This window comes from Eriocheir sinensis, chromosome 5 (genome assembly GCF_024679095.1).
Source record: "Eriocheir sinensis breed Jianghai 21 chromosome 5, ASM2467909v1, whole genome shotgun sequence".
NCBI classification, from domain to species: domain Eukaryota; kingdom Metazoa; phylum Arthropoda; class Malacostraca; order Decapoda; family Varunidae; genus Eriocheir; species Eriocheir sinensis.
The window spans coordinates 24266115-24292967 of NC_066513.1; the positions used below are offsets into that span (position 1 = coordinate 24266115).

Here is a 26853-nt window from a genome sequence, read left to right on the forward strand (position 1 = left end):
ACCATCATCACCACTCCTACCATCATCATCTCCATCCTTACCTCCACCATCGTATCCACACTATCCCAACTCCACCTCCACCTCAATTTCCACCCTTCTCCAATCTCCCACTCCCTGGATTGGTATCATTACATTATCTCCTCATCTCCTCACCTCCCCTCTCCTCCCCTCACCTGATCTCATTCATTAACCTTATCATCTCATCTCCCTTCCTCACCTCCTCCTCCTTCTCCTCACCTTATCTTCCCTGTCCACCTCCACGCGTTATCTCATTAATTAACCTTAGCACCTGTCTCACCTTCAATAAGCTCACCTTTGTACTTTACTTTTGCTCCCCGTTTCCTCACTTATTCGATTCAGCTTACGTTACCTTCTTACCTGTTTGGTCCTCACTTCACCTCACCTTCAAAACTCATCACCCTCACTTAACTCACCTGATCTCCTCACCTGCAGTGTTCTCACCTTCGTACCATACCTTTGCTTCCCCTTCCCTCATCTCTAAACCTCATCTTAGCTTATGTAGCCTATCTGCTATTCGGTTCTCTCTTCACCTCATCTTCAAAACTCATCTCCACCTCATCTCACCTTTCCTCACCTAATCTCATCTCCCCATCGTCCCTATCTTACTCCAAGCTACACCTCATCTCATCTTCCTCACCTAATCTCATCTTCGCTATCTTACGCCTCACCTCATCTCAGCTCATCTCGCAAGTTCGCCTCAGTTCCCAGCCTCACCTCTGCGCTTCATCCCCCTTAGTCCAGCATCCTCGTAACACCCACACAGCTGCCTGGCGTTCATCCCCAGCGTGGCGCCCTTATCCCCAACCACCAGCCATCACACCGTTGTTAGCCATGGATAAAGACCCTTCATTCTCTCCTCCTCTATCCTGCCTTCCCTCCTTCACTCCTTCCCCTTCCTTCCTTCCTCTTCCTTCCTTCCTTCAAGTCCTTCCTGTCTCTCCTACTTCCGTGCTTGCTTTCTCCTCCTTTCCCTTCCTACCTGTCTGCCTTACCTGATTTCCTCTCTTCCGCCTCTTCCTTCTTCCTTCCCTTCCTCTTCTACTCACAAACCTAAATTTCTTCTTCCCTTCCCTTTCTTTCTACCTCCCTCTCTCCTCTCCTCCTTGATATGCTTACTCTCCTCTCTACCTCCCCTCCTCTCTCTCTCTCCCTCCCTCCCCCTCTCCTACCTGCTCTCCTTCCTTCATAATGCCTGTACACGTCTTCTCTCTCCTTCATATTATGCTTTCCTTCTCTCCTACCTCCCATTGTACTTCTCTCCTTCCTCCTTCCCCCTCCCCGTTCTCTCATACCCATTCTCTGTCTCTGTCTCTCACTCTCACTCTCACTCTCTCTCTCTCTCTCTCTCTCTCTCCTTCCCTCGGTGCCTGTTCGTGTCTTTCAAGCGTCTCCACACTCTCCCCTTCTTCCCTCCAGCCTTCCTCCTTTCCTCCCTCCTCATGTTCTCTTCCTCCCTCTCTTCCTCCAGGCTAACTTGGTCTTGTCCTTCCTCCCTTCCTCCCTTATACATCCTTCGTTCCTCCCCTCCTTGCTTACCTCTTCCTTAATTTCTCTCTTTCTTTCTTTCCTCTTCTCAGCTTCCTTCCCTCCAGCTTTTTCCTCTTTTTCTTTTTCTCTCGCACCCTCTTTTTATTTCTTCTACTCCACTTCGTTCCGTTCCTTCTCTCCTTTTTTTCTTTCTTCCTTAGTTTCTTTCCTTCCTTCATTTTCTTTCCTTCCTTCCCTCCTGCCTTTCTATCTTATTCTCTTTCCCTCACACTCTCTTTCTACTTCTTCCTCCCTTCATTCCTTCCTTTCTTCCTTTATTGTTCCTTAATTTATAAATCTCCCTTTTCTTTCCTTCCTTCCCTCCAGTCTTTCCTCCTATTCCATTTCCTTCACACCCTCTTTCAACCACTTCCTCTTCCCTTCCTCTCCCTCTTCCATACCTCTTCTTCTCACCTTCTTCCCCTCCCACGCCTACCTTACCTAGCACCCTTCATGTACACACCTTTACCTCTACTCAGGTGTGGTGGGGCTCCAGGTAACACTAGGAGAATGCTCTTGTCCCTTTACCGTTTTGCAGCGAACCCAAAACATCAAGATAAATGGACTGGAGTAGTGAGGAGAGACATCTGGCGGTCGACGAACCCAACTAAAACGGGTGAATACGGAGAGTAGAGTGACAAAACGGCAACAACAGAGAGAGAGAGAGAGGGAGAGAGAAGGATCAGCGAATTTTTACCGCCAATTACAGACGCGTTATGCAGATTAGTAAACGGATTAAAGCCAATGGAATTACGTGAAATTTGTGAACGTAATGTGGACAATGATTTCACGTCCTGTTCCTGTTGCGTGCGCTCGACATTCACCATCGTCACCATTACAGTCACCATCACCACTATCACTGCCACCATCATCACTATCACCATCATTATCACTGTTACCATCATCATCATCACCATCATTATCACTGTCACCATCATCATCATCACCATCATTATCACTGTCACCATCATCATTATCACCATCATTATCACTGTTACCATCAGCATCATCACCATCATTATCACTGTCACCATCATCATCACCATCATTATCACTGTCACCATCATCATTATCACCATCATTATCACTGTTACCATCATCATTATCACCATCATTATCACTGTCACCATCATCATTATCACCATCATTATCACTGCCACCATCATCACTATCACCATCATTATCACTGTCATCATCATTATCACTGTCACTGTCATAACTATCACCATCATCACTGCTAGTTACCGTCATCACCATCACCATACTCTCACAGACATTTTTTCCCTCTCACAGCATCCATCACCATCCACTACTGCCATCACTAGTATCATCATTACTGTCACCATTACCACCACTAAACACACCATTAAAACCAGCATATCATTACTCACCACCACTAACACCACCACCATCTTCATCATTATTATATTAACCATCATACCTATCAGTACCTATAACCGATATCATCACTATCATCATCATCATCCACAGCATCACTATCACCATCGCCATACCCACTAACAAGCGTCTGGTGGAATTCTGCTGCTGAGGTGCTTCTCATAATTTTTATTTTCCCTTTCCAACATTTCTATCGTTTGATCTTCCTTTTCCTTTCTTCTTCTGTCAGTTTGCTGCCGTTTGATAACTTTCTTTTCTGAGACATGAGCGAAAAATAAGAGAAGGTTGATGGAAAGGAGAGAGACAGAGGACAAACGACACAAAAACAGTTGTTATACACTCTCGAATTATATAAAAAGAAAGAGCAGGAAAACAATAAAAAGTAATCTAAAATAAAACAAATTGCTCAGATACATGACTGAATATAGAAAAAAAAAAGAAATAAGTAAAATTAATGAAGGAATCTGAAACTGAAATAAAACGTAAATACGAGAGGGAAATAGAAAAGACAGAAGAATTCCAGAGAAAATGAAGATGATCCGCCTGTGTGTGTGTGTGTGTGTGTGTGTGTGTGTGTGTGTGTGTGTAAAACCTTGACATCGCCCACGCCCGCACACACACACACACACACACACACACACACACACACGAGCACACGCACACTCTCATCTCTCTCTCTCTCTCTCATGCACCAAGACGCAGAGGAATGTGATGCAGGGGATTCCAAACTCTTTCCGTGACTCAAGAGGGATTCAGTCTCATGTTGAGGTTTAGAATGATATAAGAAACCACGTCTGTTTACCAGTCGTGTTCTAACCTTTCCTGCTGCTGCTGCCACTACAACTGCTACTACTACTCCCACTACTAATACCCCTACTACTACTACTTCAACAACTACTACTACTACTACTACTACTACTGACAGGCAAGTTAAGGGTATGGTAGAGATAAAAATAGTATGAAGAATAGCAATAATGAAAAAATGTTAGAAATGGGAATTTTAAACTTTATATGGCGGGGGGGAGAGAGAGAGAGAGAGAGAGAGAGAGAGAGAGAGAGAGAGAGAGAGAGAGAGAGAGAGAGAGAGAGAGAGAGAGAGAGAGAGAGAGAGAGAGAGAGAGAGAGAGAGAGAGAGAGAGAGAGAGAGAGAGAGAGAGAGAGAGAGAGAGAGAGAGAGAGAGAGAGAGAGAGAGAGAGAGAGAGAGAGAGAGAGAGAGAGAGAGAGAGAGAGAGAGAGAGAGAGAGAGAGAGAGGAAGAAAAAGAAGTGAGAGAACAAAAAATATAAAAATCCCAAACGCTTCAGATAACAGGAAGTTGTTTTTGAGGCTCTGAAACGAAGGAGAAAAATGGTTTGCATGAGTGAGTGTTTTTTTTTTTTTTTTGAGTGAAAGCGGGAATATAAATTTTTACGAATGAGGGTGAACGGAGGGAGACAATGATAATGCTAAAAATGAGGGAATATAAGAAAAAAATAACATAGATTTGTGAATGACAGAGATAAAAGGAGAAGAAAGCGGAGGAGGAGGAGGAGGAGGAGGAATAGATAATAAAATAATGATTAAATATAAGGAAGAGAGAAGATGGCGATATTTTTAGCGAATAAGGAAAAATGAGACGAAAAAATGTTAAATATAGGCGGAGAATAAAGAACAAGAGAAAACAAATGGGTTGAGACTTTAGAATAAATAAAGAAGATGTGTGGGAGAGGTGAATGGTTCCTCCTCCTCTCTTCCCTCCTCCTCCTCCTCCTCCTCCTCCTCCTCCTCATTCATCGCAGCGACTCAGGTTCTTCAGAATTTCACGAAAACTACTTCCAAGGTTGTCGAGTCATTTATTTGAGGTTCCCCGCGGACTTTCAACGTTCAGATAATAGCCCAAAAGTAGACCGAAATAAAAGAAAACTGCAAACTAGTGTCCTAAAAAAAAGAAGAGAAAGATAAAAGGTTTAGGTAAAAGATATTGAAAGATGAAAATATGAGTAGGTTGGTGAATGAGAGAAATAGTGGATATGAATGGAAAAAAAAATAGAGAATGAAAACAAGGAGTAACAAAAGGAGGAGGAATAAAATGTTAAAAAGAATAATAGATTAGAGAATAATGGAATAACACGAGCAAATGAAACTTACACGATTATGAGGCACAAGATGACGACGAAAACTTAAATAAATAAACACTAGGGGAGTATAAATAGTAATGACCAAATAAATGAATGTATAATTAAACAAAGTATCAGAAAATAAAAAAAATAACAGCTCCGTTTTATTTTTGCATGCTTTAATTAAGGTAATGACACACACACACACACACACACACACACACACACACACACACACACACACACACACACACACATTCCCGTACTTAACAAACACTAGTCAGTTCTCTTCGGCGATACATAATTTTTTTGTACTTAAAACAAGTTCTGAATATTCATGTACATTAATTAATCTATGCAGCCCCGGGCAATTACAATTATTGGTCTATAATTATGCATATATTTGGCGTGGCTGGGTCGCGGGGAGCAAAACTTTAAACTCGTGTGAAGTTGCAAAATGTACTGCCGTTGGGTGTGTGCTGTGGTGTGTGTGTGTGTGTGTGTGTGTGTGTGTGTTGGATAATCTCTATATAACCTTGTGTAGGAAGCGTCCACACAAAAAAGTTAGTAATTTTAGCAACACTACATAAAAAATAAAACAGAGGAGTCGTTTCTATCGGTTAGAAAACTTTTAATCCTGTTATTTTTTACGTAGTACCAAAGATAATACTACGGACTACAACGACTACTACTACTACTACTACTACTACTACTACAAATATATGCTACTACCACTACAACTACTAATACTACTATCACCAGAACTACCGCTACTACTACTACTACTACTACTACTACTACCACCACTACAACTATCACTACTACTAACAGACCAGGAGCGAAACAAGCCAGAAAGGACAGAGTAACGCTCAGCAGCTCACACAAAGGGTACGGAAGACATTGTAGCAAGAATAAGAAAGGGAACCCTCGAGATCAAAGAAGGTATTAAGAAGAAATAAAGGAAACTGCAGAGTATGGAAGACGAAGAAAGGAAGCAGGAATGGATAAGACCTTAGATTCCTGAGTGCTTGTAAGGAAATAAAAGGAGGAAGAGGAGATAGGGAGAGAGGAGGGAGAGAAGAGATAAAGGAAAGGGGAAGGGAGAGCTGCGTGAAAGCTGTGTCTAATACTAGTGCTCGTAAAGACAGGAGGAGAATAGGAGGAAAAAGAAGAGGTGTTTCAGAAAGGAAAAAATGAAGACAGTGTACCAAAGAGGAATATGAAATGTAGAATACGCAAAGAGGGAAGGAGGAGAAAGAGAAGGAGAGAGGAAAAATCGACGAACGAAAACGGGAACAGACAGCAAGAGTGAGAAAGAGAAGAGGAAGAAAAAGGAAGAAGGGGCTGAGAAATGTGAGGAGGAGGAAGGAAGGTGAGGGAGAAAGGAAGAGTAAGGAGGAACAGAAAGGACAGGGAGGAGGAGAAGAGAGAAAAAAAACAAGAAAAAGAAAAGCAAGAACATACAGTAGGAGTGAGGAAGAGAGGAGGAAGGGAAACGGAAAAAGAGCTGAGAGAAAAAAATGTGAAGAAGAAGGAAGAAGGAGGAACCCCGAAGGAAAACAGGAACAGACAGCAAGAGTGAGAGAGGAGAAATAAAAAGGAAGGAAGCGTTGAGAAATATGAGGAAGAGGAAGGTGAGTTAGAAAGGAAGAGAGAGGAGGAAGAGGAAGGACTGGGAAGCAGGAAGTGAGGGCAGCCAGAGAGAGAGAATGCGAGGAAGCCGGATAACTGAGGGCCGGCCAACGCATGACAACGTGTGTGTCCCAGTGAATTAATAAAGCTAAATACGGTACACGGAAGAGAGAGAGAGAGAGAGAGAGAGAGAGAGAGAGAGAGAGAGAGAGAGAGAGAGAGAGAGAGAGAGAGAGAGAGAGAGAGAGAGAGAGAGAGAGAGTGAGTGTGTGTGTGTGTGTGTGTGTGTGTGTGTGTGTGTGTGTGTGTGTGTGTGTGTGTGTGTATCCCTCCCTCCCTCCCATCCCTTCTGCCTCGGTGAAAGAAAAAATAGGGAAAAGACGAAATGAATAAATACCACGCATGGACGGAAGGGATAAAACAGAGAAATGACCATAATAATGATAAGTAAACAGAGTGCTTCAGTCCCGCGTGTTTGTCCAGGGGAATAAACTCCGTGTTTAAGTTATACAGGAAAATATGTTGTTGCAAACGAGAGAATATCATGAATTTATGTTCAGGAAAAGTCCGTGTAGCTTCAGGTCTTAAGATGCTAATGTTTCAGAATGTTGGTATGATTTTATGGATATGTTTTTTACTTTATTTCATCATCATCAGCCATTATTAGTCCACAACAAGACCGTTCTTCACCTCTCTCTTTGTTTTTTTTCTGCTCCCCATTACTAAGCTAAGGGTTCCAGTTCCACCCACCACCAAGTTACTGTCTGTCCTGGCATACACGACTCTTGTGTATGTGCTTGATGGAGGACATGCACAGTTTCTGGTCTGAAGATGTTTGTTTCAGAAACTTCTTAAGAAATAACATTTACTTCTTTAAAGAATTTATTTTATCAGCATCCGACATTATTAGTTTACTGTAAGGCCAAAATCAGCGTTCTCAGTATTTACGAATTCTTCCTCAATTAATCTAATAATTCTTTTTTACAAATGAGTAAGTCAAACAGGTGTTGGAGAGGTAACGCAACCCAAAGGGCAATTACGCGGCCATTTTTGGTGGCTGCCGCCGTTCACCTGCGCGCCGCACCTCCTTAATTACAGCTCGTGCGGCTGTTATTACTCGGTGATTTATAACCTGATCGTTGGAAATCATATAACATAGAAATGAATTTGAATATATTAATCTCTCCCTTGACATTATTGACGTTTTAATGCGTCACCCCCAAAAATATTACTTAAATAATGATTTAAAACCCTGTTTGAAATCACCTGATTAAAATGATGGCGATTCTGACCAATAAACATTTTCTGTGTTTATTCCATTCCCATGAACGCCAATATCAATTTGTCAAAACATGCGAGTCAGGCCCACGGGCGAGGCGCAGCTGACGGGCCACGGGAGGGCGAGGGCAATACACATGGAGGTCGACCAAGCGGGTGAATTGCCGGCTGACGGGCCACGGGGAGGGCGCGGGGCCATGGGGAGGGCGCGGGGCCATGGGGAGGGCGCGGGGCCATGGCGAGGGTGCAGGGTCATACACATGCAAGTCGGCCACGCAGGTGAGGCACAGGCTGACGAGCCATGGGAGGCAGGGAGGGTGCGGGGCCATTAATTAGTGATGAGTGTTTGTGGAGCGGGGCATGAAACAGTTACGAGCAGGGGAAACGGGGCATGAAACAGGTGTGTGGCGGGGTGAGGGTCATTAAACAGGTGTGTGTGGGGGGGGGGCATGAAACAGGTGTGTGTGTGATGGGGGGCATGAAACAGGTGTGTGTGTGGGGGGGGGGATGAAACAGGTGTGTGTGTGGGGGGGGGGCATGAAATAGGTGTGTGTGTGTGTGTGTGTGTTGTGGAGGCATGAAACAGGTGTGTGTGTGCGGGGGGGGCATGAAACAGGTGTGTGTGTGTGTGTGTGTGTGTGTGTGTGTGTGTGTGTGTGTGTGTGTGTGTGTGTGTGTGTGTGTGTGTGTGTGTGTGTGTATGTGTGTGTGTGTGTGTTGGAGGGCATGATACAGCTGGGGGAGGGGGGGCATAGCTAAAGCTGGGTTAAGGGACCATATCGAGGGCATACGGCCATGAAACAAACGTGTGTGTGGGAGGGACAACAAGGGTGCAGAGGCTAAATTGCCCAACCAGTTCGTCACCCAAAATCTCAGCCGGGCGAGTCCTCATAAAGAAAAACGGGAAACACGCGCAAACAAACAGCCCAGCGCGCAGGCCAGACTCAAGGAAATGATCGCGTACGTCCTCCTCGTCTGCCTCCTGAACCCGCCCGCTCGATACGTATTTGGCTTCTGATCCTTTATTTATGCGTCGATTGGCTCGCTAAGCCGCCTAGGAACACCATGAGATGCCGAGGGTGACACAGCGAGGCACGTAAAGTCTTTAAAGGCTGACTAAAACAAACAGAGCGAGAAGATTGGAGGGAGACGGACGGACAATGACGATGCGACGGCGATAGTTATTAATCACGAAGGAAAAGACAGCGAGAGCGAGAGAGAGAGAGACTGGCAATTTGCGTGTGACTGAGAACATGGCTGCCTGAGGAAGAGACTTGAGGGAAAAGAGGAAGAGAGAGGAGGAGGAGGAGGAGGACGGATGTAGATAAAAAGAAGAGGATTGGAGGAGACGGATAAATGAGGAAGATAGGAAGTGGAAAGGGAATAAGAAAGACGTGAGGGAGGAAGGAGATGGGAGGAAAGGTAGGCGAGGGATAAGGAGGAGGAGGAGGAGGAGGAGGAGGAGGAGGACGGATGTAGATAAAAAGAAGAGGATTGGAGGAGACGGATAAATGAGGAAGATAGGAAGTGGAAAGGGAATAAGAAAGACGTGAGGGAGGAAGGAGATGGGAGGAAAGGTAGGCGAGGGATAAGGAGGAGGAGGAAGAGGAGGAGGAGGTAAGAAGATTGTAGGAAGGAGATATGGAGAAGGCAAAAGGAAGATGAAAGGAGAGGGAAGAATAATATTAAGATAAGAAGGAGATACGAAGGGAGGAATAAAGAGAGGAAGACAGGAAGAGGAAGAAAAGTAGGACAATGATATGAGGCAGAAGGGGAGAAGAAAAAGAGAAAGAGAGAGACAGAAAAGAAGAAAAACTGCATGAATAGTAAGAAGGGAAGAAAAATATCGAAAAATGAAGAAAAGAAAAAAAGAACCATGATAAGAGCCAGAAAAGGAGAGGAAAAAAGAGAAATGAGAAACAGAGAAGGGAAAAAAAAAGAACGGCGAATGGGAGGGAGGAAGAAGGGAGGAAAACAATGAAGGAGGAGGAGGAAGAGGAGGGAGAAGAAGAATGAGGAAGAGGAGAAGAGAAGGAAAGAAAGGTAATTGTATTCTCCTCCGTCCAGCTGCTACAAGATAAAAAAAAAAGAGAAAAAGAAAAGAAAGAAAAAGGAGCGAGTGAACCTCCGACTTCCGTGACCCAACATCCAAGTTACGCTAGCGGGCAGGAGGAGGAGGAGAAGGAGGGAGAAAGGAAAGGAAAGAAAAAAAAATGATAAAACAAGACTGGAGAACTGGAGGAAGTGAGAAAAGAGGAGATGAGAAATTAAGGGAGGAAGTGAGGAGAATGTGATCGGAGAGAAGGAAGAGGAGGAGGAGGAGGAGGAGGAAAAAGAAGAGGCTGGAGAAAGGAGAAGGAAGAAGGAGGGATGAGGGGGAGGGGAGGAGATGAGAGAGTAAGAAAAGAAAATATGAAATGAGAACATGAAAGAAGAAAGAAGCGATGGGAGAGGAGGAGGAGGAGGAGGAGGAGGAGGTAAAAGATAAGGAATGGAAGTGACGGGGAGGAGCTCTCGGGATACAACCTTACGTGTGACCCAGGAGGAGGAGGAGGAGGAGGAGGAGAAAGAAGAAGTTGAAGGAAAGGAAGATAGAGAAAGAACCGATAAGTGGTACGAGAGCAGGGAGGGAGAGTAGGTCAGGAGGTAAGAACTGTAAGGATGAAAGATGGAGGGAAAACCAAGAAGAGACGAGAGGGGAGAGGGGAGAGACGAAGGAGAGAGAGAGACAAACAGAAGTAGGGAGAAGATGGAGGAAACAAAAGAAGATGGAGGAACAGAGGGGACGTATGAGGGAAGAGGCGAAAAGAGAAGATGAATAAGTAGAAACAGGAAGGGAGAGGAAGGGATGGAAGAATAAGAGGGGAAGGAAGGGACAGAGGAAGACAAGAGAAGATGGGAAAGAAGAATGAAGGAGAGGAAAGGAACGGGAGCACAGAGAAAGAAGGATGATGAAAGATGGAGAAAACTTGGAGAAGAGAGGGAACGTGGAGATATGAGGAGGAGGAGGAGGGGAAGAAGGGGTCTGGGGGAGGAAAGAGAGGAGGAAGGAGGGGTAAGAGGGGAGGAAAGAGGGGTAGGAGGGGAGGAAGGAGGCAGAAAGTTTGGTACCTCTCGCAAGGGTCATCTTTAAGGGAAGTCGAGGGTCTGGCGGTCCAGTGAGTTAGTCATGGAAGACCCTGACCCAAGGACTCTTCTGTGGGTAAACATGAAGCGAGGGATCGAAGGAAGGATGGAAGGAAGGAAGGAAGATGAGAGAAGGGAGAACATGAGAGTAAAAGGAAAGGAAGGAGAGAGAAGGGAGAACATGTGAATGAGAGGGAAGGAAGAGAGAGATAGAGAAATGGAGAGTAAGGGAAAGAGAAATGAGAGTATGAAGAAAATATTTAGGGAAGGAAGGAAGGAAGGAAAGGAAGGGAGAGGAAGAGGGGGATGGAAGAAGTGGAAAGGAAAGGGAAAGCAAAGGAGAGAGAGAGAGAGAGAGAGAGAGAGAGAGAGAGAGAGAGAGAGAGAGAGAGAGAGAGAGAGAGAGAGAGAGAGAGAGAGAGAGAGAGAGAGAGAGAGAGAGAGAGAGAGAGAGAGAGAGAGAGAGAGAGAGAGAGAGAGAGAGCTTATCAGTTTTTCAAGGCTATTCTGACTCTCGTGTATGTGTGTGTGTGTGTGTGTGTGTGTGTGTGTGTGTGTGTGTGTGTGTGTGTGTGTGTGTGTGTGTGTGGGCTCATCTTTTACGGTGTCGTTCAAAAAGTCGGATCTTGCGGTAACTCGTAAAATATGATGGCCAGTCCTCTCTCTCCGGCTGTAGCATCATCACCAGCCGTGCTTCAGAATGTTCATATTGTTTTCAGATTGGTGAATATATTCGAATAAATAATCGTAGCACATAATAATTCACGAGGAAGAATTTGATGGATTTATTAAACGTCTCGGTTTGTTTTTGTCCGCACTAGGCGAAATGTATTGTGCTGTCACCTAAGAGTTATCTTCAATATTTTTATATTTTTTTACAGCACAGAGCAACTTGAAAGCAACAAAAAGAAAATGTAGAAAAAAATACCGCTAACTGTTGCTCTCACAAAGCGAAATGTATAGAGTGGTCAAAAGAGGGTTCAATTTCGGATGGAATGGTGTCTTGATACACTCACTATCGAAAGCCTTCGATATGTCGAGCGCAACTGAGAAAGCTTCACCGAAATGGCTAAGAGAGGATGACCAAGAGTCAGTTAAGAGAGCAAGAAGATCACCAGTAGAACGCCCCATGTGGAACCCATACTGGCGATCGGATAGAAGATCTGAAGTGGAAAGGTGCTTTTGAATCTTCCGGTTAAGGATTGATTTAAAAGCTTTAGATAGATAGGAAAGTAAAGCTATAGGGCGGTAGTTTAAGGGATTGGAACGGTCACCCTTCTTAGGCACAGGTTCTATGAAGACGTGCTTTAAGCAGGAAGGAAAGGTACAATAATTATGTGACAGGCAGAGGCGAAAGAGTTTAACCAGGCAGAGTGTCAGCACGGAAGCACAGTCTGAGGACAATAGGAGGCACTCCATCAGATCCATAAGCCCTCTGAGAGTTGAGGCCAGAGAGGACATAGAAAGCATCATTCTTAAGAATCTTAATAACAGGCATAAAGGAGTCAGAGGGGGGATGAGTAGGAGGAATATGGCCAGAATCATCCAGAGTGGAGTTTTTACAGACAGTTTGAGAGAAGAGTTCAGCCTTAGAGATAGATGAGACGGCAGTGCTGCCGTCAGTTCTGGTCCCCTACTATAGAATGGATATCAAGATGTTAGAATCTGTACAGAGAAGGATGACAAAAATTATTCAAGGTGTGAGAAACTTGCCTTATGAGGATAGACTAAAACATTTAAATTTACACACTCTAGAAAGGCGAAGATTGCGAGGAGACCTTATCAAAGTCTCTAAATGGATGAAGGGCTTTAATAAAGGGGATGTCAATAGGGTTTTGGTGTTAAAAGAGCGAGGACACGTGGCAATGATTTTAAGTTAGACAAATTCAGATTCAGCAAAGACGTAGGCAACAATTGGCTCACCAATAGAGTGGTGGATGAATGGAACAGGCTTGGCAGTCATGTTGTGGGTGCCAATACCATAGGTACATTCAAGAAGAGGTTGGATAAATTCATAGATAGTGAGGTATGGTGGGGTTAGGATTACAGGAGCTGCCTTGTACAGGCCAACCGGCCTCTTGCAGACTCCTTACGTTCTTATGTTCTTAAAGTTATAGGCTTGTTCACCAGGCTGGTCAGTGAAAGAGGATGAAAGCCAAAGCTGGTGGTGAACATTGAAATCTCCTAAGATGGAGATTTCAGCGAAGGGAAAGTGGGTCAAGATATGCTCCACTTTATAGTTCAAGTAGTCAATGAAGTTTACATAGTTAGTACTACTCCTCAACCCCATCACAATCCCCTTACATCAATCGCTCCGCTCCTCTCCCTCTCCCACTTCTATTCCTTTCTTTCCTTTCCTTCCCTTCAGCCCTCCCTCCCTCTCGCAGCACACACTCAGCTCCGCGAGACCTTTGAAAGCTTATCAACAAATGCTACGTACAAGGAATAAAACGCAGATTCGCCCGCAAACAAATACGAAACAATGCGAGCGAAAGCCTTTGACGTAAAGTATAGAGCGTAACGTGTGCGGACAAAATAAAATATGAAACGTACTGCAAGGGATAGAACGAGGGATTAGAACCGAACGGAAAAATAATAAATAAATGACAGAATGGACACGTGCAAAACTGATATGGAGCGTTTGGAAAGAGAAAAAAAAAGTAGAGCTAAAATGTAGAGGAAATTAATTTGTGGATGAAATTTAAGTGCGAAAAAGATGAAAAGAGGGATTGGAATGGAAATGAAAAAAATTAACATAGGACTCGGTAAGGGAACATGCACTGAGGTGATTTGACCTTGATGTTGAAGATTGTTAGCATATAAAAGCAAATAGTTGGTGGACGAAACAGACATGAAACTTACCGAAAAGAGAAATGGATTATAGTGAAAGAGAAATGACGAGATACGCGACTCCATGGACGAGTAAAACTAATTGGTAAGTTAAAGGTAAAGTCGGCTGAATACTCTATCGATGCGCGTGGCTGAACAAATAAAAAAAAAGTATATAGATAGAAGATATGGGCAAAACACAATACAAAACGACCTGGAAAGTGAAGCGAGGGTGGAAAAGAAGGATCATGGAGATAAAAAAAACACTATATAACGGAATCTACATATAAAGCGATTGAGCGTATAAATAAAAATGAAAAAAAAATGAGGCATAACTAGCTAATGAGGAAATTATGGACAGTGATTATATCTAGACCGGTAATTAGTGCACACCTGCCCTTGTTGTACTTACCTTACCTGATTGAAAACGGCCTCCGGGAACTCGATGATACCTGAGTGAATAAAAAGCTATTGATTTAATGTTGTATGTAATTTAATAGCATTACTATACTTATTATCATCGCTATTATTATCATTTATATTGTTATCATTATTATTACCATCATATTCAGTAGCAAAGTGGTAGTAAAAGTAGTAGTAGTAGTAGTAGTAGTAGTAGTGGTGGTGGTGGTGGTGGTGGTAGTAACAGTTATCAAGCAATACTAAAAACATTACTCAGGAAAAACACAGAAACACTAACAGTGAAAACAATGGGCGCAAAACGAACACACAAGAAATCAATAACTCCTCACACACACACACACACACACACACACACACACACACACACACACACACACACAGAGCCCCCCCCCACACACATACCCCCTCACGCACAACCCCCCACCACACACACACACTCATTTCCTTCCCCCCTCTCTCCTCCCCCACCCACATCGAGGTAGATAGATCATTAATATCAGGAGGGCGTTGTTTGCCGTGTAGCTCATTTCATAGAACATCAATCATCAAATGGCATTAACTCGACGAGCGCCCCGAGTACACCAGGCAGAGCGGCGGGGGCAGGAATTAAGCCCCTGAGATCAGATCATAACTGCGCTAAGCCCCGGGGAGGAAAAAAAAAAGGTAAGGATATAGTGAATACCGAGAAGAATGTTGAATTATTTATTTGTTTTCTGTTTTTCAGTTTGAGAGAGAGAGAGAGAGAGAGAGAGAGAGAGAGAGAGAAAAAAAAAAAGCAGGTTTCAATTATTTACCAAAGAGGAAAATACAACTGCTATTACTAATACTAATTTTTATAATGATGATAATATCAGTAAGAAAAATAATAACAATAATAATAACAATAATAATAATAATAATAATAATAATAATAATAATAATAATAATAATAATAATAATAATAATAATAATAATAATAATAATAATAATAATAATAATAATAATAATAATAATAATAATAATAATAATAAATAATAATAAATGATAATGATAATAATAATAATAATGGTAATAATAATGTTGAAAATGACAAAAAAATAGCCATCCATAACACATCGAATACCAGTTACCTATTAAATACTTTTCGACGAACGGACTCACAGGTAGACTGACTCAAAGATTTAATTCAATTCCGAGGAAAGTTGAGCCACTCTGAAATTCGCGTTGTTGAGTTTTTCCTTCCCTCTCCGCCTCCTGCGCCTCCCTCGCGACCTTCTCCGCCAGAATAAAGAGATAAAACAAACCTTCCTAAGCCTCGGGTCGGCTCATCATGCAAATTTTACGTCAACAACAACAACAGCAACGCCGCCGTCACACCACCGCCAGCAACAGCAAGAAGAAAAGCTATAGAAAAAAAAAAAAAACATAGTCGAAAGCTCCATCCCGGGAGAAACGGAACACGAAAGAAGACGAAAACAAAACTGTAAGCCGTAAAACAGTGTTACCAAAGACTAACATAACAGACAAAAAAGCGAAGAACATAAATGACGAACAAACTGAAGTAACACACAAACACAAAACAGAACAGACTAGAAAAAAAAAACTAGGAATACAAGTGACAGACAAAATGATATCTCACACAATAAAGAGAACTAAACGAGCCTCCCTTTCCCCCCAAAATGACAAAAAGATACACTGAACACAGAAAAATCGTGCCCCTCTAAATATAGCAGTTAATGAACCCAAAACAGTAAGACCTTAAAAGTAACAAACTAATACACCTCTCAAAAGTAAGACCCCCCAAAAAGGGCGTAATAGACCTTACAAAACAACCGCTATACCCCTAAAAAAGTAAGACCCCAAAAAACAAGTTCTGGGCTCCACTAAACAACAATATAATGAAACCCCTAAGAGTAAGAGAAACAAAACACAAGTACTGGAGACACCGAAAGAAAACAAGCATCTAACCTTTTCCCCAACACACAAAAAGAATCGGCAAAAAAATACTGACCAAAAGCAGAAAAAAAATCGGAATGGTCCAGAATATCACGGCCCGCAGAGCACACAGGCGGCGGCCACACCTGAGACGCGCGCAGGTGAGTCGAGTAATACCTGAGAGCGAGGCGGCCGCTGTTCCGCCTCACAAATCACAAAACAGGGCCGATTAATTATTCATTTGCAGCAAACAACTGGCGGTAAATATTTTGACACACCCAAGTTAATTTTGCAGAGCGGACTGGTGGAGGCTGGCGGTGAAGGTGGTGGTGGTGACTGGGGGCTGTGGTGGTGGTGGTGGTGGTAGGACTGAAAGCTGTGGTGGTAATGATATTGGTGATGGTGGTGGTGGTGGTGGTGGTGTGACTAAAGGCTGTGGTGGTAATGATGTTGTTTTTGGTGGTGGTGGTGGTGGTGGTGGAAATGGGAGTGGAGGCTATGGTGGTGGTGGTGGTTGGTGGTGGGGTTGGTGGTAGTGGTGATAGTGGTAACGGTAATGATATTGGCGGTGGTGGTGGTTGGTGGTGGAGTTGGTGGTGGTGAGTACATTCATTATTATAGAAGAGAGACAAGGAGGGATGGAGCAAAAGGAGATAGGGAGGGAGGAAGGGAGGAGGAGAGGGAGGAGAAAGGGAGAGAGGGAGGGAAGGAGGGGTGGAAAAGAGATAAGATGGGAGGGAATGAAGTAGTGGAAGGATATAAAAAAAACGAGAGAGAAATGGGAGAGAAAATGAAATTGATATGGAGAGAGATAGGGGAGGGGGGAGAGATGGATGGATCGGGAGGAAAGGAGAAAGAGGGATTAGCAGGGAGGGAAGGAGGAAAAATGGGTGAGAATGACGAGGAAAACAAACAGAACAGTATCACTTCTATTGTTTTGAGGATTTAAAGATTGGAGAGAGAGAGAGAGAGAGAGAGAGAGAGAGAGAGAGAGAGAGAGAGAGAGAGAGAGAGAGAGAGAGAGAGAGAGAGAGAGAGAGAGAGAGAGAGAGAGTTAAAGAGGAACCACCTTGACTCAGCATTATCCTACATTTTGCCGTTTAACTTCTAAAAATTGTCCCCTATTAATATTCACCCTTCAAGTATTACCTTCTTCCTTCCCCTTTTACCCTTCCCCTCCTCCCCTTTTTCCCTCTCTCGTCCACCCTTCCTTTATCCTTCATCTTCCTCCGCTAAGTCTGCCTGTAATACCTCATTTTTCCCTTGCATCTTTCCTTCACTCCTTCATCACTCATTCTTTCCTCTACTTTTGCTTGAGTTTCCCCTCCGTTCCAGACTAAACCGCAGCCCAGATTTGTTAAATGTTTCTCTCTCCGCTGCAAATATTCAGCTCATTCTTTAAGTAAGCACTAAATCATACCGTCCTGCTACTCTTTATCTTCCCCTCTCTCCTTTCTCCATACTGTAACCCACAAATATCTTTACCATATCTACTAAAATTGCGTTAATCCTAAAAAACTAGTTCATTCTGTCTCTCTATATTCGTTATCTCTTCTCTATCCTCTTTCCTCCTCCTCTCTTTCCCTCCCTGAAGCAACCAATAAGCCGTATAAATCTTTGCCATCGCCTCCTACATTAGAACATTACTCTACTCCATCAAAATCTTGGTCGTTCTGTATCCCTCTGGTTCATCTCGTCTCCACTCTTTTCCTTGCCCTTCTTCTCTCTTCCCCTTCAAACCAAACTCAGCCACAGTCGATCATTGCTTCATGTCTTTATACTTTGCAAATATTATTATACTGTTTTTCAAAGTTCTTATTTCTCTGTGTTCCTCTGCTTTGTATCATCTCCGTTTCTTTCCCTACAGTTTTATTTCTCTCCCCCTAACCGACCTTCAACCAGAGAAGCTTTGGTCACTTCCTTGATGAGAAATAGATCATTACTTATATCAGAAAACTTTGCCTCACCGTCCCTCTCTTCTATTTCATATATACATTTTTTCTCTTCCTCTTTTACTTTCTAAAACACACACACACACACACACACACACACACACACACACACACACACACACACACACACACACACACACACAGACAGGGCACGCACATTAAAAAACAATGTTCATTAACGCATATCACTGAGGGTTTCACTGTTCGCCGCCGCCGCCGCCGCTGGGAAACCACTCGCCTGGAATATCGTTTGAGGGTTGCCCGGTGTGAGGGTCCCCGCCCTTGCCACCGCCACAGCCGCCGCCGCCACGCCACCAATTCGCGCCACAAATCATTCGACACTGTTCCTCGTTTCTTTTTCATTTCTATTTGTTTGTTCTCTGTTCTCTTTTCTCTCTTCTTTTATTCTGTTTTCTTTTGTTCAATTCTGTTTTGCCATATTTTTTTCTCCGTTGTTTTGTTTCGGTTGTTGTTTTGTCCCTTTTTATTGTTCTTTCACGTTGCTTTCTTTCCTCTTCGTCCTTTTCCTCTATTTTTATCATTCTTTCCTTTTTGCTCTCTTTTTCTTTTCCTTTTATTTCATTCGCTGTGGTTTTGCTTCGGCTGTTTTTTCGTCCCTTTTTATATATTTTCACTTTTCGTCACTTCTTTTCCTTGTTTATTATCTTGCTTTCTTTTCTCTTCGTCCTTTTCCTCTATTTTTATCATTCTTTCCTTTTGCTCTCTTTCTCTTTTCCTTTTATTTCATTCGCTGTGGTTTTGCTTCGGTTGTTTTTATATATTTTCACTTTTTGTCACTACTCCTTCTTCTTCTTGTTTATTATCCTGCTTTCTTGTTTCTCCGTTCTTTTTTCCTCTTTTCTTATCGTTTTCTTTTGTTCTCTCTCTTTTTCCCTGTTATTTTCTTTGCTGTTTTGTTTTGGTTGCTCCTTCGTTCCTTTTCATTGTATTTTAATTTTTTTTTTACTTCTCATTTCCCTGTTTAATCTTTTGCTTTCTTTTCCTTTTTTTTTCTTTTACTATGGGTTATCTCTTGTTTTTTTCTTATTTTCTTTAGCATATTTTCTCCAGTATTTTTTTTTTTTTTGGTTATTTCTCCTAACTTTTATCTTCGCTTATTCCTCTTATGTTTATTCTGCTGATTTTTTAAAGTTATTTCCTCTATATTTTCTGTTGTCGTGTTTTTAGTTTATTTCTCTTCCCTATTCCTTTTATTATCCTCTGCTGTTTAATTTATTTTTTCGTTCCATCTTCTCGTATTTTCGCTCTTGTTTTCTCTTCTCCTTTCTCATATGTCTATTGTTCTGTCGCTTTCTCTAATTTCTTTCCTTCCATTCTTTCCTATTTTCTCTTCCCGATTTTCTTTCACTCTCTCGTCCTATTATAGTTTGTGTTCTTTTATTTTTTCTTATATAACCTTCTTTTCTCCTCTTATTCTCGGTCCTAACCTGCTTCATCACTATCCCTCAACCCCCTCCATCCCCTCTCCCCCGATCCCCCTCCATATCTTTTCCTCTCTCTTACACGCGCACGCACACACACACACACACACACGAACGCACATAAGTAGCGGGGACGTGGCTTTAAGAACCAATACAAATAGAAATGTAATGGCAAAAGATTAATGGGTGGGACGAGCCTTTGTGGTGAGAGAGAGAGAGAGAGAGAGAGAGAGAGAGAGAGAGAGAGAGAGAGAGAGAGAGAGAGAAAATAGCGCTCTTTTCACGCAGCAGCCCACCTCTCTCTCTCTCTCTCTCTCTCTCTCTCTCTCTCTCTCTGTGCTGCGTGGTGGTGGAGTCGAAGGGAAAAATGGATATGAATAATAACCAAAAGAATATTCAGCCATCAGGAGCAGACTGTGAATAAAAGCAGGAAAAAAATGTATCTCTTCGATAGTGTTAAAATACATTGCAATGGGGCAGAAAGGCTGGAGGAGAAGAGGAGGAGGAAGAGGAGGAGGAGGAGGAAGAAGAGGAGGAGGAGGAGGAGAGAAGGATGAGGAGAACCATAAGTGAAAATGTGAGATAGACAAAGAAAAGGTGGATTTGTGCAGAAGAAACGAAAGGGAGGTGGAATGAAATGATGGAGGGAAGTGGAAGAGAGATGGATTAAAAGTCGAGGAGAATGTGAAAGATGAAGTGGACGAGTTAAGGGAAGATAGGGAAGGTTGAGGTGGAGGAGAGGGGGGGAGTATAGGAGAGAGAGAGAGAGAGAGAGAGAGAGAGAGAGAGAGAGAGAGAGAGAGAGAGAGAGAGAGAGAGAGAGAGAGAGAGAGAGAGAGAGAGAGAGAGAGAGAGAGAGAGAGAGAGAGAGAGAGAGAGAGAGAGAGAGAGAGAGAGAGAGAGAGAGAGAGAGAGAGAGAGTTTGAGTTTTAATAAAAGGTAGAAACGAGGAAAATATATTAACAGGACAGAGTTAGACACAAGTGAGAGAGGAAAGTGGAAAAAAAGAGGAGGAGGAGGAGTAGGTGGAGGAGGAGGAGGAGGAGGAGGAGGAGGAGGAGGAGGAGGAGGAGGATATAAAGAAGTGGACAAAACTGATAACTGAAAGGATGGTCATAAAAAGTATAAGAAAGAAACTAAGAAATAAAAATATGATTAAATTATCACAGGGAAAAAACGCGAGGAAAAAAAAGAAATAATTAGAGAAGGGAATAAAAAAGGAAAGGGGAGGAGGAAGGAAGGAAAGGGCACTAAGAGGATGTTGGAGGCTTCCTTTTGTTTTTTCTTCCTTCCTTTTTTCCTTTCTTTCCAATTTCCTTCCTTCTCCTTCCCTTCATCGTTGCACTTTTCCCAACTTTCTTTCCCGATTTCCTTTTTTCCACTTCGCTCAAACACCCAGAGCAGCAACGCCCTTTTCTAATGCCCATCTCGATTGTCTCCCTTTTTCTTCTGTCTTTTCTTTTCCTTTCTTCTGCGTCTTCATATTTCTCTTTCTCGTTTTCTTCTTCTTAAGATTCTTTTTGGTCTTCTTATTTCTTTTCGTCGACCATGTCTTTCTCTCTTTTGTTTCTCTTCTGCTTATTCCTCCTCCTCCTCCTCCTCCTCCTCCACTTCCTCCTCCGTTCAACGGAGAATAACAAAAATGATTTCTAGATTGAGAAATTTATCTTATGAACAAAGGCTTAAAGAAGTAAATTTATTCAGCCAATCAGAACGAAGAATGCGAATCGATCTAATGGAAGTATTTAAAATGTTTAATGGATTCAGTAATATTAATGCGGAAGATTGTTGTACAACTGATAGATAAAAAAGAACAAGAAGAAATAACAATTTCAAGATAAGTGGTAAAAGATTCTCGTCGCACGAAGCCAAATACTTCTTCAATCGAGTCGTTAATGTTTGGAACTCTCTACCATGTGATATCGTTGATAGTACAACAGTTTCGGCCTTCAAGAATAGATTAGACGAGTATTTTGAATCCAACCAGCAACTAAGATATTACTCACTGTCGTAATAACGTTGAGATCTTTCGAATACTGGTGTCCTTGTCCGTTTTTATCGCCCGGTTAGTGGTAGCAGTAATGGTAGTTCTTTCCTCTTTCCTACATAATTTCCATGCAGTTTGTACATGCTGCATGGTTCTTTTTCCTTTCCTGCCAGCTTTAGCTGGAGGGATGGGGGGATGGGGAGGAGCCTTCGCCTTTGCTGTCCTTCATCTTCCACCTTTGATTAGATAGTTAGTGTAGCTTGTCACAAACAGCCTCGTAAGGACCAACAGGTCTGCTGTTGTTTGTTCTTCCTGTGTGTTCCTTTGTGTTCCTCTTCCTCCTCCTCCTCCTCTTTCCCACTTACATCAACTTCCTCCTTCACCTATCTCTCCAATCCCTTCCTTCCCTATTTTTTCCCTCTGTCCTTCACATTGTTTCTCTCCGACTTTATTCCTTTTCTCCATTTTCACTCTCCCTTCTTGACCTTCCTCTGTCCATTCACCTAGTAACTCTCTCTCTCTCTCTCTCTCTCTCTCTCTCTCTCTCAAACACCACTTTCTTATAGTAACGTTCTTTTTCCCGTGTTTTCTTTTTCTATTCTTTTTATTTTATTTTTTCTTCTCTTTTATACCAAAATAATCTTTCTTGTAAAACCTTTTCATAAACTTTCCCCGTCAAACTTGAGACTGAGTGAATGAGAGAGAGAGAGAGAGAGAGAGAGAGAGAGACAGGAAATGATCAGCTGGCTTCCTTTAACATGTTCTCTCTCTCTCTCTCTCTCTCTCTCTCTGTGTGTGTGTGTGTGAGTGTGTGTGTGTGTGTGTGTGTGTGTGTGTGTGTGTGTGTGTGTGTGTGTGTGTGTGTGTGTGTGTGTGTTCCAGAGGGAGGACAAAGAAAATAATATACGCACAATTCTTTTCCTTTCTTATTTTTCCCTTACAGTATATCTTGGTTGACTGATAGGTTCTCTTATGCGAGGGAGACAACTGAAAGGTCTCTCTCTCTCTCTCTCTCTCTCTCTCTCTCTCTCTAACTGTCTTTTCCATTAAGTTTCATGTTTCTTACTTACCAATGGTCATCTCCCCCTTCTCCTCTTCCTTTCCCTTTTTCCTATTCTTTCTTTTTATTCCTCCTGCTCCTGCTCCTCCTCCTCTTCCACCTCCTTTTTCTCCTCCTCCTCTTCACTCTTTTTCCTATTTTTCGTTCTTCTTATTACTCCTCTTGTACGTTCTTAGGTTTTTCTCCGCGTTTTTCTCGTTTTCCTACTCCTTCACCTCCTCTTCCTTTTTTCTTTCCCTCTTCCTTCCTCTTCTGCTCTTCTTCCTCTTCCTTCTACTTTTCATCTTCCGTGTCCTTCACCTTTAACGTTTTTTTCTACTCTTATCACACTTCCTTTTTTATCTACTTTCTCATCTTCCTCCTTTTCTTATTCCTTTTTCTCCTTCTACTCCCTCTCTTCCTTGTCATTCACTTTACCAACTCTTTCTTCCCCTTCACCACTTCCTCTTCTTCTCTCCTCCTCCTCCTCCTCCGTCGTACTCCTCCAAGCTCTCACTTTATCTCCCTAATTTACGGATCTCTTCGCAGACTCTCCTTCCGTTCCTATCTTTATGCAAATTTTCTTCTAACACCTGCCGGGTTTTGCCTCTCGTCCACCTCTCCTGGGATGAATTCACCCTTCAAGGCCAACGAAACCTTTCTGTATAAGTCTTTCTTTTGCTTATTTTACAACGATCTTTCCTCTTTATTAACTCAACGGGTGACAGAGCGATGGAAGAGTGATTGAAGATGCTGGTTAACTCGTGCATTAGGAAGTTGGACAGTACTGGGATGCGACTGCAGGGGAAGTCTTGAGAAATGAGGCAAAGGAAGGAATAAGGCAAGGCAACATAAAAGAAAGATACGCAAATTCCTGCTCTAGAAAAAGGAAAATAGAAGAATGAATAATTTTTATAAGTTTGAGGTGTGTCGTAGGGGAGAGAAAATACGGGTGAAAGAAAGTTGTTCCAGGGGTTACAGGTCAGGGAGGTGAGAGAATAAGTTAACTTTTGCATTGGAAGTTGGAGCACACAGTTTGGGAACGAGATTGAAAAGAAGGGTTGAGCAGTGAGATCGCAGAAGTAACGGAGTGGAGGCATGTAGTTAGCAAGTCTGGGAGAGAGGTTAGCACGAAAATAGCGAAAAAATAGAGCAAGAAAAGCAACATTGTAGTGGAATTTAATGAGCTTGAAGAAAATCAGATAAAAGAAATAATGAGAAAAAAGAGTTAGGTAGATAAAATCGAGCAATGCAAACAATAGCGTGTGTGTGTGTGTGTGTGTGTGTGTGTGTGTGTGTGTGTGTGTGTGTGTGTGTGTGTGTGTGTGTGTGTGTGTGTGTGTGTGCATGTGTGTGTGTGTTCGTGCGTGAAAAAGAGGAGTTTGACGGCAAAAAATTCTCATTAACAAATACTTGGCCAAAGGAATGAAAAAAATCTCATCACCTGATCGGAAAATTAAAAAGTGTGAGAGAGAGAGAGAGAGAGAGAGAGAGAGAGAGAGAGAGAGATAGAGAGAGAGAGAGAGAGAGAGAGAGAGAGAGAGAGAGAGAGAGAGAGAGAGAGAGAGAGAGAGAGAGAGAGAGAGAATATATGAAATTACTAGGCAAATAAGAAATAGATCAATGCAGGCGAAGAGAGGAAGAAAAAGTGCAAATTACATTGTCAGACAGAGAGAGAGAGAGAGAGAGACTAGGAGGGGGCCGTAACAGACTGAAGAGGCACTTGATCACGTCTTTGTCAAGGGAGGAGTGGCGTGAAGTGGTAGAGAGAGAGAGAGAGAGAGAGAGAGAGAGAGAGAGCGGGGGGGGGGCAATAAAACCCTAAAGAAAACGAGAAATCACGTCCTATACACATCTCAAAAGGAAAACGTTGATGATAAATATTCACATTTTCACGGGAAACTTAACAAATTGTCCTCCGATGCCTGGATATTATGGGGATCGAGTGGGTGTTTCTTTCTCTGTCTGTCTGTCTGTCTGTCTGTCTGTCTGTCTGTCTGTCTGTCTCTCTCTCTCTCTCTCTCTCTCTCTCTCTCTCTCGGTATAATTGGAGTGAAGGTGATGGAATGTGATGTGATGATGGTGACGCAGCGTAGTGAAGATGGATATGGTGTCATGAGACCGCGGCGAAGATGATGGATTAGTGAAGGGGCAGTGAAGGTCAAGGGGGGGAGGGGAGGAGGAGGGGAAGAGGAAGGGAAGGAATGGGAGGGAGGAAGAGTGGGAAGGAAGGAAGATGATGCGGGGAATGGTGGGGGAGTGTAATGGACTTTAACGGGGTGAGAAAATGAAGATAGGATGGGTATTGATGAAGGGGATAGGAGGGAGGAAGAGTGCATGGGAAGGAAGATGATGCGGGGAAAGAGTTGAAATGTATTTGGTCTATCTTACCCATTCGTAATCTCTCTCTCTCACTCTCTTTTCCTCTCCATCCCTTTCATCTCATTTCCCTCTTTTTTCTGCCTTCCTTTCGGTCTGTCCTTAATAAAACCACGCCCCTTTTCATTATCTCTCCCTTTTACTTTCTCCATCATTTTCTTTCCTTTTCCTCTCCATTCCTTTCACTAATTTTCCACTTTTTTCTCCTTTCTTTTCACCCTCCTTTAGTACAACCACACCCATTTTCATTTTTTTACTTTTGCTTCTTCCCTCATTCTCCTCCCCTCCCTTCCTCTCTCCCTCCATTCTTAATACCACACCTCTACTGATACTCTCTCACTCTTACTTCATCCCTCCCTCGTTCCCTCCCTTCCTCCCGCTCTCCCTCCCTCCTTCTCAACTCTGAACTCTCCGCATTACTCTCTCTTTCTCTCGGCCAAGCACCCGCGGGTCGTATATTGAAACTTCTGCTTTTTAACGTAAGACTTAATTAAATCCGCTAATATATCGACCTTGTGACCGCGTGTCGTGTGTGGGGGGGGAAGAGGGGGGGAGGAGGGGGAGGGGTCCGTGTTGGTGTGGTGTGTGTGGTGTGTGAGTGGGGGGGAGGGTCGTGTGTGTGTGTGTGTGTGTGTGTGTTTGAACCGTTTACTTTCGTGTTTTCTCACTTAGTTTTCTTCCACTTTTTCTTTGTTTTTTATTCACTTTTTTCTTCAACTTTTTTTTTTTTGGCTTTTTGTTTCGTCGTTTCGTCCTTCTCCTGCTCTTTTTTGTTTTGTTTAGTAAATGTATTGTGTTTTTTGTTGTATGTATAATGTCCTTGTTTGCTTCTCTTTATTTTATCTTTTTTTCTTTTCCTTTCGTTTACTTTCAATAATTTTCTTTTTTCTATTTATCTTTCCATCTTTCTTTCATTCTACCTCCTCACTTTCTTCTTCTTCTTCTTTTTCTTTCTCTTCTTTTTCTCTTCCTTTTTCTGCTTCTTCTTTTTCTTTTCTTCTTTTCTTCTTCTTCTTCTCCTTTTTCTTCATTTCCCATGTTTAGCTCTATTCCCCTCCTTCCCTCTTCTTTCTTCTCCTTGTCTTCTTATTTTACATTTTTCAAGCCCTTCCTCTCATTATTGTTGGTGGCATTTCTCAACCCTCTCCTCTTCCTTCTTCCCTTGACTAATTTTCTCTCTCACTTATCCCCTTCTTCTCCCTTCCACATTTTCTTGCTTTCCTTCACTAATCGTTCCGTATACCTTCTACCATATTTTTCCTTTTCTATCTATTTTTTTCTATTTCAACTCCTATTAATTTTCCTTCCTTTGTCTTCCTTGATTTTCTGCAACTCCTATCGTTTTTCTTTTTCATTTTCTTGACTGATATTTTTCCCGCTTTCTCCTATCTTTATCTCCTAACTTTACTGTCTAATATCTTTATCCTTTATATTAGTGGTATCTTCCTTTTCTATGGCGTCTATTCTTTGTTCTCTCTTTATCATAGTTTCGTTATTATTTTTATCTTTATGTTGATTTATGTTATTTTCTTGTTTAACTTATTCATGTCTTGTTTCCGCCTCTTTCTTTTCATATCATTTCATTTCTTTTCTTTTCCTCTTCTCTTCGTTACTGATCACGCATATCTACGACCCTTTTTCTCTAACTTCATTCATTTTCTCTTCCCTCTTCTTTCTCTTTCTCTTTCCTTCTCTCTCTCTTTCTTATTGAACACGTTTATGTTTCTTTTTTCCGTAGCTTGCATTCTTTTTCTTTCCCTCCATCTTTACTTTATTCTATTTGTCTTTTTCCTTTTATCTCTTCCTTACT

At 42.5% G+C, this 26853-nt stretch overlaps 1 long non-coding RNA gene across 2 annotated transcripts in view; it reads right to left on the reverse strand.

Moving 5' to 3' along the window:
* LOC126985519 (uncharacterized) overlaps positions 1–26853 on the reverse strand; it is a 151659-nt gene that overhangs the window by 54283 nt on the left and 70523 nt on the right. For both annotated transcript variants that reach the window (XR_007738772.1, XR_007738768.1), the window contains exon 3: positions 14325–14359. This is a non-coding gene — a long non-coding RNA (uncharacterized LOC126985519). The remainder of the gene's footprint in view (positions 1–14324; positions 14360–26853) is intronic.